Source organism: Triplophysa dalaica, chromosome 22 (genome assembly GCF_015846415.1).
Source record: "Triplophysa dalaica isolate WHDGS20190420 chromosome 22, ASM1584641v1, whole genome shotgun sequence".
NCBI lineage: Eukaryota > Metazoa > Chordata > Actinopteri > Cypriniformes > Nemacheilidae > Triplophysa > Triplophysa dalaica.
The window spans coordinates 5,570,536-5,583,435 of record NC_079563.1 but is presented as its reverse complement, the minus strand read 5'-3'; the positions used below and the strand labels follow the sequence as shown (position 1 = coordinate 5,583,435).

Here is a 12,900-nt window from a genome sequence, read left to right as displayed (position 1 = left end):
GGCAACGGTTTGAACAAGACAAAACCCACTTCGAAATGTTTAAGGTTGATAAACTGACTGACAATGCACAGAGGGTTGTGATTGTCAGAATGTTTAATGAAACCGTGAGCAGTGAAGACATTTGTGTATGGTTGGGAAGATACTGCACTGTGAAGGGCCAGGCTATGAAGGTGGTAGATGAGGATGGCATCTGGAATTGCGCTTGGAGGGTGCCCATTAAACAATGGGAAGACCCTCAAGGATTCCAGGGCCTGAAACATTTGCCATCAATGATAGTTCTTGGAGAAAACAGGGGCTACATTCATTACCAGGGAATGCCCAAACTCTGCCGTAGATGTGGCGAACTCGGGCACCTTGTTGAAGCTTGCCAGAAAATATTTTGTAAAAAGTGCAGAGAAATTGGTCACTCTTTTGAAGAGTGCACCAATGGCAGAAAGTGCAATCTCTGTGGAGACACAAATCATCTTTACAGAGACTGCCCTAACTCTTTTGCCAACAAACTCAAATCAAACAAAATGGTCGACCCAGAGAACGAGACCGGAAATGAAGGGGCGGAGCTAATTTTTTTAAATCTCCCGCCTAAACTTGTAAGGCTCGAGCAAAGAGAGGAGATTAGAAACGAAGGGGCGGAACAACAAAATTTAAATCTCCCGCCAAAATCAGTAAGTGGAGAACAAGAAGAGAACGAGATGGAGCCACCCTCAGCCAACAATGAATCGATCAAGGACCCAGAAGTAGGTGCATGCGATTTTGATGAAAGTGAAGTTGAACAGGTAATGCAGTTAAGTCAAGATGGAGAAAGAGAGGAACTTATTGATATGTTCCCTAGTGCTCAGTTGAAGAGAAAGAGGGATACTCTATCTCCCTCAGTGAAGAAAATTGAAAAAGGAGGAAGAATGGAACCTAGATCAGATTCCTCCTCATCAGGGGAGCTGTTCAGGATATTCCCTTCTAACTCTGCAAACGAAATTTCCTTCCTATCAATTGAGCTGAAATCATCTACTCCCAGAGCTGCCAAAGGCAGCGAAGGCAGCTCTGGGAAAAAACAGGTTCAACCCCCTGGTTTCTCTGTAATAGAAATGAAGGAAGAACTTGTTTCACAAGAAATTGTAGCTTTATAACAATGGTTTTATGGTTTTAATTAAGTTAAATCACCCCTTCTTATCCCCGGTTTTACTTCTAGCTATGTCTTTTACAGTATTAACCATGGATTTTAATATTAAGAGAGCCCCCTTGAGAGCACAAATTTTCTTATCCTTTTTAGAAGTGTTTCAATCCGATGTTTTGATTTTAAGAGAATGTGTTTTATCTTTTAAAAGTGGGAGGAGCTCTGAATCTAAGGACCATATAACTGGAGCGGTTCGCACAGCAAAAATGACGGGGCCCCTTCTTCAAGCTCCCGTTTTGTGCTGTGTGCTAATTTTTATGGAGTTTCAGATGGTAGAGAATGAGAAAAGACACTATGACGCCAAAAGCAGGAGATGGATGTACCTGAGTGGGATGAAATTTTTAAGTTACGATCAGAGTAAACCTTTTTATAAGAACATTTCAGAACATTTTAATGCAGAAAAAGAAAGTGTTTGCTGTTTTTACTGTAAACTAAATTTTGTTTCTGTCGTGCAGGAACTGGAACAAGCAATTTTAAGATGCTGGGTTAGGCACAGGGTAGTGCTCTCAGCTCTCCTGACCAAGCACATGGAAAAGACGGCGGCCAATGAGATCCTCCCGGTTAGAGTCGTGATGTACTCCCGCAGCATGGCAAATACCCCCACCTGTCCACGGCCCGGGTGTGGAGAGCCAGAGACCGTGGGGCACACTCTTCGGGGGTGCAGTGCTGCCTGGGATCTGTGGGCAACGGCCGGCCCCCTGCAATTCCCGTGCCTACCAGCAGGGGGGTCCGAAACCATCACATGGCATCTGGTGGATCAGCCAAGAGAGCAGGCCAGCAAATGCTCCTATCATCCCGAGGTGAAAAAGCTGTATCAAGATGCCAGGTGGACCCCGGAAACCTGCTGGCGGGGATGCGCGTGGAGGTGTCTCTGCAGACCTCAACAAAGCTGGCCAAAGCGAGGCTGCAGGAGTACGCCCCACGTAGCCATTCGGATGTGGGGGCCGGAGCTTTCACAGGAAGGTCCCGACAGCAACGACGTCTGACTGCCCGTAGATGCTCAACTCTCAGAGAAGTAGCTCGAGAAGGGCAGCGGTGCCTCGGTTTAAGAGGATCTCCTCTGGGCACAAAGTGCTGGGTGGTGTGCAAGGATCGGGAGAGCTGAGGACAAGAACATTTTTTTATGGATTAGATACACCAGTTTCTTGTGCGACAGACACTAATGACTTTTTTAATAATAATTTTTTAAGTCTTAGGCACAGAATTTTTTGCCCTTATACAAAAACTTTTCAGGATCTAGAGAAACACCTATCTCATGACTTTTAAAATGTAGTGTGTAATGCTGACCTTTTAAATTATGTGTGTGTATTCAGCATGTATTTGAGACAATAAACTTTTTTCGAAAGAAAAAAATCTGTTCTTATCAGTTTAATATCTGATACGTCCCCTATCTGGGGACCATATATTAAATGGATTTTTGAAACGCGGAGCTGGAAGCGGGGCTTGCTCCGCCCACTCCACGCATCGACCTGGTATTGCAGTGTCTCCAGGAACGGTGCATTCCCCTTTCGGGGATAGCAGCTTGTGTTGAAAGGTAGTGATGAGAAGACGCAAAGTTTTATTTCTCACGTGACTGTCTTATACAGAAAAATACTTTGGCAAGTACTCACTCACTCACTCACTCACTCAGTCACTCACTCGGTCACTCACTCACTCGGTCACTCACTCGGTCACTCACTCGGTCACTCACTCGGTCACTCACTCACTCACTCACTCACTCACTCAGTCACTCAGTCACTCAGTCACTCAGTCACTCAGTCACTCACTCACTCACTCACTCACTCACTCACTCACTCACTCACTCACTCACTCACTCTCTCACACTCTCACTCTCACTCTCTCACAGTCTCACGCACGCACTCACTAAAGCCCTAAATGTATGCGGATAGTTATGTGTTGAAGAACGTAGTTCCTATTAGAGACGCTTGCGCCTGGCTTAAATGCTGTTGTGTGATAGAGAGAGAACGGGGCTTCCTGTAGCTCAGTGGTAAGAGCATTGCGTTAACAGGTTTTGGGTACGATCCCTGGGAATTGCAAATACCTATGTAAATGTATAGGATAAAGCAATGTAAGTCGCTTTGGATAAAGGCGTCTGCCAAATGCTTAAATGCAAAAGGTGTCCAGCATCCAATTGAAACACTTTCAGCACATATGTGGACTGTTTGCGTTGAATTCTTAATGGATTTGTCTGTTCATGTGTATGTTTGCCTGTGGACCGTCGCCTTCGTGCGCTTTCCCACGGGTTCTACAGAGCAATCAAATGGAACTTGCAGTTGCCGAACGCTCGCTCGGGGTCAGCGTTGATGCGCATGGCAGAGGCAAGTAAGCGATGTCTTGCCCGAACGGGGCAAATCATACTTACCTGGCAGGGGAGACACCATGATCACGAAGGCGGTTCACCCAGGACGAGGCTCGGCCATTGCACTCAGGTTGGGTTGACTTTTGCGAATTCCCCAAATGTGGGAATCTCGACTGCATAATTTCTGGTAGTGGGGGACTGCGTTCGCGCTCTCCCCTTATCATGTATCAAAAGAAGAGAGATTTTGTATTGTGTCCGTATTTCGAACCTTGTTGGCGTCAGATCTGCAGATTCCGCAAGAGACGAGCACCAAATCGAGTGATCGATTACTTCCTAATACCATGTTTTTTTTTAATACGGTTGTTTGCTGTTCCGTCGTTCCCAAACACACATACATGTATGTATGTATGCATGTAGGTATATTTATATATATAATTATTTAGATATTCATTTATTCGTTTGCTGGTTTTATGTTTGATTCATTTGTTTAATTGTTTTTTCGTTCATATTTTGGACGCCTCATCAGACGAGTATAGAACGCATCTTCGACGGAGATTCTGCCAGACCACGCTGACCTTCATTTCTGTGAAACGTGTGCGTGCTCGTCCGTTCCTTCATCCGTTCAGGTCTTCATAAATAGCCCATTTAATTATTTCTTCTTTCGTTAATCGGTTAATTTATTCTATTGTTTAAACAATACATTTGATTGTCAGTCCGTTCCTTCATTCGTTCAGGTCTTCATAAATAGCCCATTTAATTATTTCTTCTTTCGTTAATCGGTTAATTGATTCTGTTGTTTAAACGATACATTTGATTTTCAGTCCGTTCCTTCATTCGTTCAGGTCTTCAAAAATAGCCCATTTAATTATTTCTTCTTTCGTTAATTGGTTAATTGATTCTGTTGTTTAAACGATACATTTGATTGTGTGTTCGTACGATCACACGCTGACCTTTGAGGCGCATGTGCACCGCAAGCCCAATAGTCGGTGCCGCCCCACGCTCTGCCTTTTGCCACCCATTGTGGGCATCGCTTCTCGGCCTTTTGGCTAAGATCAAGTATCTGGTCAGAGGATTGAGTTGCGATCGCCTCTTGTGGGTCCAACGGCTCGTATTTTTCAGTAATACTTGCTTTAACCCGCAGGAGGTACACTGCGAGGGCGTATCGGCTCAAGCGGCTTTTAACGAGGAAGGTATCTGGTACTGTGAGGATCATTTCCAAGGGGTAAGTGATTTTAAATATTTATTTGTTTTATTGCGTTTTTCTTTTACCTATTGGAGACTGCTGTCGGTGCCTCCACCATGTCGGCTGCTCGTGCCGGCATGCGGAGGCACCACAGTGTGCGTTTCACTTTAAAAGAAATGAATGGAAAGGTAGTAGAGATTTCAAGATTAGATTTTTCTAGAAAATTCATTCAAAAAGTGCTTGGTTTCGGTCCGGAAGATTTAAATTGTATCTTATCCCTGCCTTTTAATAAAGGTTTCGATGTAAGCTTTAAAAATGCAACTACACTTAATGCTTTCTGGCAACGGTTTGAACAAGACAAAACCCACTTCGAAATGTTTAAGGTTGATAAACTGACTGACAATGCACAGAGGGTTGTGATTGTCAGAATGTTTAATGAAACCGTGAGCAGTGAAGACATTTGTGTATGGTTGGGAAGATACTGCACTGTGAAGGGCCAGGCTATGAAGGTGGTAGATGAGGATGGCATCTGGAATTGCGCTTGGAGGGTGCCCATTAAACAATGGGAAGACCCTCAAGGATTCCAGGGCCTGAAACATTTGCCATCAATGATAGTTCTTGGAGAAAACAGGGGCTACATTCATTACCAGGGAATGCCCAAACTCTGCCGTAGATGTGGCGAACTCGGGCACCTTGTTGAAGCTTGCCAGAAAATATTTTGTAAAAAGTGCAGAGAAATTGGTCACTCTTTTGAAGAGTGCACCAATGGCAGAAAGTGCAATCTCTGTGGAGACACAAATCATCTTTACAGAGACTGCCCTAACTCTTTTGCCAACAAACTCAAATCAAACAAAATGGTCGACCCAGAGAACGAGACCGGAAATGAAGGGGCGGAGCTAATTTTTTTAAATCTCCCGCCTAAACTTGTAAGGCTCGAGCAAAGAGAGGAGATTAGAAACGAAGGGGCGGAACAACAAAATTTAAATCTCCCGCCAAAATCAGTAAGTGGAGAACAAGAAGAGAACGAGATGGAGCCACCCTCAGCCAACAATGAATCGATCAAGGACCCAGAAGTAGGTGCATGCGATTTTGATGAAAGTGAAGTTGAACAGGTAATGCAGTTAAGTCAAGATGGAGAAAGAGAGGAACTTATTGATATGTTCCCTAGTGCTCAGTTGAAGAGAAAGAGGGATACTCTATCTCCCTCAGTGAAGAAAATTGAAAAAGGAGGAAGAATGGAACCTAGATCAGATTCCTCCTCATCAGGGGAGCTGTTCAGGATATTCCCTTCTAACTCTGCAAACGAAATTTCCTTCCTATCAATTGAGCTGAAATCATCTACTCCCAGAGCTGCCAAAGGCAGCGAAGGCAGCTCTGGGAAAAAACAGGTTCAACCCCCTGGTTTCTCTGTAATAGAAATGAAGGAAGAACTTGTTTCACAAGAAATTGTAGCTTTATAACAATGGTTTTATGGTTTTAATTAAGTTAAATCACCCCTTCTTATCCCCGGTTTTACTTCTAGCTATGTCTTTTACAGTATTAACCATGGATTTTAATATTAAGAGAGCCCCCTTGAGAGCACAAATTTTCTTATCCTTTTTAGAAGTGTTTCAATCCGATGTTTTGATTTTAAGAGAATGTGTTTTATCTTTTAAAAGTGGGAGGAGCTCTGAATCTAAGGACCATATAACTGGAGCGGTTCGCACAGCAAAAATGACGGGGCCCCTTCTTCAAGCTCCCGTTTTGTGCTGTGTGCTAATTTTTATGGAGTTTCAGATGGTAGAGAATGAGAAAAGACACTATGACGCCAAAAGCAGGAGATGGATGTACCTGAGTGGGATGAAATTTTTAAGTTACGATCAGAGTAAACCTTTTTATAAGAACATTTCAGAACATTTTAATGCAGAAAAAGAAAGTGTTTGCTGTTTTTACTGTAAACTAAATTTTGTTTCTGTCGTGCAGGAACTGGAACAAGCAATTTTAAGATGCTGGGTTAGGCACAGGGTAGTGCTCTCAGCTCTCCTGACCAAGCACATGGAAAAGACGGCGGCCAATGAGATCCTCCCGGTTAGAGTCGTGATGTACTCCCGCAGCATGGCAAATACCCCCACCTGTCCACGGCCCGGGTGTGGAGAGCCAGAGACCGTGGGGCACACTCTTCGGGGGTGCAGTGCTGCCTGGGATCTGTGGGCAACGGCCGGCCCCCTGCAATTCCCGTGCCTACCAGCAGGGGGGTCCGAAACCATCACATGGCATCTGGTGGATCAGCCAAGAGAGCAGGCCAGCAAATGCTCCTATCATCCCGAGGTGAAAAAGCTGTATCAAGATGCCAGGTGGACCCCGGAAACCTGCTGGCGGGGATGCGCGTGGAGGTGTCTCTGCAGACCTCAACAAAGCTGGCCAAAGCGAGGCTGCAGGAGTACGCCCCACGTAGCCATTCGGATGTGGGGGCCGGAGCTTTCACAGGAAGGTCCCGACAGCAACGACGTCTGACTGCCCGTAGATGCTCAACTCTCAGAGAAGTAGCTCGAGAAGGGCAGCGGTGCCTCGGTTTAAGAGGATCTCCTCTGGGCACAAAGTGCTGGGTGGTGTGCAAGGATCGGGAGAGCTGAGGACAAGAACATTTTTTTATGGATTAGATACACCAGTTTCTTGTGCGACAGACACTAATGACTTTTTTAATAATAATTTTTTAAGTCTTAGGCACAGAATTTTTTGCCCTTATACAAAAACTTTTCAGGATCTAGAGAAACACCTATCTCATGACTTTTAAAATGTAGTGTGTAATGCTGACCTTTTAAATTATGTGTGTGTATTCAGCATGTATTTGAGACAATAAACTTTTTTCGAAAGAAAAAAATCTGTTCTTATCAGTTTAATATCTGATACGTCCCCTATCTGGGGACCATATATTAAATGGATTTTTGAAACGCGGAGCTGGAAGCGGGGCTTGCTCCGCCCACTCCACGCATCGACCTGGTATTGCAGTGTCTCCAGGAACGGTGCATTCCCCTTTCGGGGATAGCAGCTTGTGTTGAAAGGTAGTGATGAGAAGACGCAAAGTTTTATTTCTCACGTGACTGTCTTATACAGAAAAATACTTTGGCAAGTACTCACTCACTCACTCACTCACTCAGTCACTCACTCGGTCACTCACTCACTCGGTCACTCACTCGGTCACTCACTCGGTCACTCACTCGGTCACTCACTCACTCACTCACTCACTCACTCAGTCACTCAGTCACTCAGTCACTCAGTCACTCAGTCACTCACTCACTCACTCACTCACTCACTCACTCACTCACTCACTCACTCACTCACTCTCTCACACTCTCACTCTCACTCTCTCACAGTCTCACGCACGCACTCACTAAAGCCCTAAATGTATGCGGATAGTTATGTGTTGAAGAACGTAGTTCCTATTAGAGACGCTTGCGCCTGGCTTAAATGCTGTTGTGTGATAGAGAGAGAACGGGGCTTCCTGTAGCTCAGTGGTAAGAGCATTGCGTTAACAGGTTTTGGGTACGATCCCTGGGAATTGCAAATACCTATGTAAATGTATAGGATAAAGCAATGTAAGTCGCTTTGGATAAAGGCGTCTGCCAAATGCTTAAATGCAAAAGGTGTCCAGCATCCAATTGAAACACTTTCAGCACATATGTGGACTGTTTGCGTTGAATTCTTAATGGATTTGTCTGTTCATGTGTATGTTTGCCTGTGGACCGTCGCCTTCGTGCGCTTTCCCACGGGTTCTACAGAGCAATCAAATGGAACTTGCAGTTGCCGAACGCTCGCTCGGGGTCAGCGTTGATGCGCATGGCAGAGGCAAGTAAGCGATGTCTTGCCCGAACGGGGCAAATCATACTTACCTGGCAGGGGAGACACCATGATCACGAAGGCGGTTCACCCAGGACGAGGCTCGGCCATTGCACTCAGGTTGGGTTGACTTTTGCGAATTCCCCAAATGTGGGAATCTCGACTGCATAATTTCTGGTAGTGGGGGACTGCGTTCGCGCTCTCCCCTTATCATGTATCAAAAGAAGAGAGATTTTGTATTGTGTCCGTATTTCGAACCTTGTTGGCGTCAGATCTGCAGATTCCGCAAGAGACGAGCACCAAATCGAGTGATCGATTACTTCCTAATACCATGTTTTTTTTTAATACGGTTGTTTGCTGTTCCGTCGTTCCCAAACACACATACATGTATGTATGTATGCATGTAGGTATATTTATATATATAATTATTTAGATATTCATTTATTCGTTTGCTGGTTTTATGTTTGATTCATTTGTTTAATTGTTTTTTCGTTCATATTTTGGACGCCTCATCAGACGAGTATAGAACGCATCTTCGACGGAGATTCTGCCAGACCACGCTGACCTTCATTTCTGTGAAACGTGTGCGTGCTCGTCCGTTCCTTCATCCGTTCAGGTCTTCATAAATAGCCCATTTAATTATTTCTTCTTTCGTTAATCGGTTAATTTATTCTATTGTTTAAACAATACATTTGATTGTCAGTCCGTTCCTTCATTCGTTCAGGTCTTCATAAATAGCCCATTTAATTATTTCTTCTTTCGTTAATCGGTTAATTGATTCTGTTGTTTAAACGATACATTTGATTTTCAGTCCGTTCCTTCATTCGTTCAGGTCTTCAAAAATAGCCCATTTAATTATTTCTTCTTTCGTTAATTGGTTAATTGATTCTGTTGTTTAAACGATACATTTGATTGTGTGTTCGTACGATCACACGCTGACCTTTGAGGCGCATGTGCACCGCAAGCCCAATAGTCGGTGCCGCCCCACGCTCTGCCTTTTGCCACCCATTGTGGGCATCGCTTCTCGGCCTTTTGGCTAAGATCAAGTATCTGGTCAGAGGATTGAGTTGCGATCGCCTCTTGTGGGTCCAACGGCTCGTATTTTTCAGTAATACTTGCTTTAACCCGCAGGAGGTACACTGCGAGGGCGTATCGGCTCAAGCGGCTTTTAACGAGGAAGGTATCTGGTACTGTGAGGATCATTTCCAAGGGGTAAGTGATTTTAAATATTTATTTGTTTTATTGCGTTTTTCTTTTACCTATTGGAGACTGCTGTCGGTGCCTCCACCATGTCGGCTGCTCGTGCCGGCATGCGGAGGCACCACAGTGTGCGTTTCACTTTAAAAGAAATGAATGGAAAGGTAGTAGAGATTTCAAGATTAGATTTTTCTAGAAAATTCATTCAAAAAGTGCTTGGTTTCGGTCCGGAAGATTTAAATTGTATCTTATCCCTGCCTTTTAATAAAGGTTTCGATGTAAGCTTTAAAAATGCAACTACACTTAATGCTTTCTGGCAACGGTTTGAACAAGACAAAACCCACTTCGAAATGTTTAAGGTTGATAAACTGACTGACAATGCACAGAGGGTTGTGATTGTCAGAATGTTTAATGAAACCGTGAGCAGTGAAGACATTTGTGTATGGTTGGGAAGATACTGCACTGTGAAGGGCCAGGCTATGAAGGTGGTAGATGAGGATGGCATCTGGAATTGCGCTTGGAGGGTGCCCATTAAACAATGGGAAGACCCTCAAGGATTCCAGGGCCTGAAACATTTGCCATCAATGATAGTTCTTGGAGAAAACAGGGGCTACATTCATTACCAGGGAATGCCCAAACTCTGCCGTAGATGTGGCGAACTCGGGCACCTTGTTGAAGCTTGCCAGAAAATATTTTGTAAAAAGTGCAGAGAAATTGGTCACTCTTTTGAAGAGTGCACCAATGGCAGAAAGTGCAATCTCTGTGGAGACACAAATCATCTTTACAGAGACTGCCCTAACTCTTTTGCCAACAAACTCAAATCAAACAAAATGGTCGACCCAGAGAACGAGACCGGAAATGAAGGGGCGGAGCTAATTTTTTTAAATCTCCCGCCTAAACTTGTAAGGCTCGAGCAAAGAGAGGAGATTAGAAACGAAGGGGCGGAACAACACAATTTAAATCTCCCGCCAAAATCAGTAAGTGGAGAACAAGAAGAGAACGAAATGGAGCCACCCTCAGCCAACAATGAATCGATCAAGGACCCAGAAGTAGGTGCATGCGATTTTGATGAAAGTGAAGTTGAACAGGTAATGCAGTTAAGTCAAGATGGAGAAAGAGAGGAACTTATTGATATGTTCCCTAGTGCTCAGTTGAAGAGAAAGAGGGATACTCGATCTCCCTCAGTGAAGAAAATTGAAAAAGGAGGAAGAATGGAACCTAGATCAGATTCCTCCTCATCAGGGGAGCTGTTCAGGATATTCCCTTCTAACTCTGCAAACGAAATTTCCTTCCTATCAATTGAGCTGAAATCATCTACTCCCAGAGCTGCCAAAGGCAGCGAAGGCAGCTCTGGGAAAAAACAGGTTCAACCCCCTGGTTTCTCTGTAATAGAAATGAAGGAAGAACTTGTTTCACAAGAAATTGTAGCTTTATAACAATGGTTTTATGGTTTTAATTAAGTTAAATCACCCCTTCTTATCCCCGGTTTTACTTCTAGCTATGTCTTTTACAGTATTAACCATGGATTTTAATATTAAGAGAGCCCCCTTGAGAGCACACATTTTCTTATCCTTTTTAGAAGTGTTTCAATCCGATGTTTTGATTTTAAGAGAATGTGTTTTATCTTTTAAAAGTGGGAGGAGCTCTGAATCTAAGGACCATATAACTGGAGCGGTTCGCACAGCAAAAATGACGGGGCCCCTTCTTCAAGCTCCCGTTTTGTGCTGTGTGCTAATTTTTATGGAGTTTCAGATGGTAGAGAATGAGAAAAGACACTATGACGCCAAAAGCAGGAGATGGATGTACCTGAGTGGGATGAAATTTTTAAGTTACGATCAGAGTAAACCTTTTTATAAGAACATTTCAGAACATTTTAATGCAGAAAAAGAAAGTGTTTGCTGTTTTTACTGTAAACTAAATTTTGTTTCTGTCGTGCAGGAACTGGAACAAGCAATTTTAAGATGCTGGGTTAGGCACAGGGTAGTGCTCTCAGCTCTCCTGACCAAGCACATGGAAAAGACGGCGGCCAATGAGATCCTCCCGGTTAGAGTCGTGATGTACTCCCGCAGCATGGCAAATACCCCCACCTGTCCACGGCCCGGGTGTGGAGAGCCAGAGACCGTGGGGCACACTCTTCGGGGGTGCAGTGCTGCCTGGGATCTGTGGGCAACGGCCGGCCCCCTGCAATTCCCGTGCCTACCAGCAGGGGGGTCCGAAACCATCACATGGCATCTGGTGGATCAGCCAAGAGAGCAGGCCAGCAAATGCTCCTATCATCCCGAGGTGAAAAAGCTGTATCAAGATGCCAGGTGGACCCCGGAAACCTGCTGGCGGGGATGCGCGTGGAGGTGTCTCTGCAGACCTCAACAAAGCTGGCCAAAGCGAGGCTGCAGGAGTACGCCCCACGTAGCCATTCGGATGTGGGGGCCGGAGCTTTCACAGGAAGGTCCCGACAGCAACGACGTCTGACTGCCCGTAGATGCTCAACTCTCAGAGAAGTAGCTCGAGAAGGGCAGCGGTGCCTCGGTTTAAGAGGATCTCCTCTGGGCACAAAGTTCTGGGTGGTGTGCAAGGATCGGGAGAGCTGAGGACAAGAACATTTTTTTATGGATTAGATACACCAGTTTCTTGTGCGACAGACACTAATGACTTTTTTAATAATAATTTTTTAAGTCTTAGGCACATAATTTTTTGCCCTTATACAAAAACTTTTCAGGATCTAGAGAAACACCTATCTCATGACTTTTAAAATGTAGTGTGTAATGCTGACCTTTTAAATTATGTGTGTGTATTCAGCATGTATTTGAGACAATAAACTTTTTTCGAAAGAAAAATCTGTTCTTATCAGTTTAATATCTGATACGTCCCCTATCTGGGGACCATATATTAAATGGATTTTTGAAACGCGGAGCTGGAAGCGGGGCTTGCTCCGCCCACTCCACGCATCGACCTGGTATTGCAGTGTCTCCAGGAACGGTGCATTCCCCTTTCGGGGATAGCAGCTTGTGTTGAAAGGTAGTGATGAGAAGACGCAAAGTTTTATTTCTCACGTGACTGTCTTATACAGAAAAATACTTTGGCAAGTACTCACTCACTCACTCACTCAGTCACTCACTCGGTCACTCACTCACTCGGTCACTCACTCGGTCACTCACTCGGTCACTCACTCACTCACTCACTCACTCACTCACTCACTCACTCAGTCACTCAGTCACTCAGTCACTCACTCACTCACTC

At 44.6% G+C, this 12,900-nt stretch overlaps 2 non-coding genes and 3 pseudogenes across 2 annotated transcripts; all 5 read left to right on the top strand.

Moving 5' to 3' along the window:
- Positions 1–2,496: 2,496 nt before the first annotated feature.
- Positions 2,497–2,674, top strand: LOC130412512 (U2 spliceosomal RNA; annotated as a pseudogene).
- An 848-nt stretch (positions 2,675–3,522) lies between these two features.
- On the top strand, positions 3,523–3,686 carry LOC130412581 (U1 spliceosomal RNA). Its single transcript, XR_008905394.1, has one exon. It is a non-coding gene; the product is annotated as a U1 spliceosomal RNA (small nuclear RNA).
- A 3,799-nt stretch (positions 3,687–7,485) lies between these two features.
- Positions 7,486–7,663, top strand: LOC130412510 (U2 spliceosomal RNA; annotated as a pseudogene).
- An 848-nt stretch (positions 7,664–8,511) lies between these two features.
- LOC130412580 (U1 spliceosomal RNA) lies at positions 8,512–8,675 on the top strand. Its single transcript, XR_008905393.1, has one exon. It is a non-coding gene; the product is annotated as a U1 spliceosomal RNA (small nuclear RNA).
- A 3,799-nt stretch (positions 8,676–12,474) lies between these two features.
- LOC130412490 (U2 spliceosomal RNA) lies at positions 12,475–12,650 on the top strand (annotated as a pseudogene).
- The last annotated feature ends 250 nt before the right edge of the window (positions 12,651–12,900 follow it).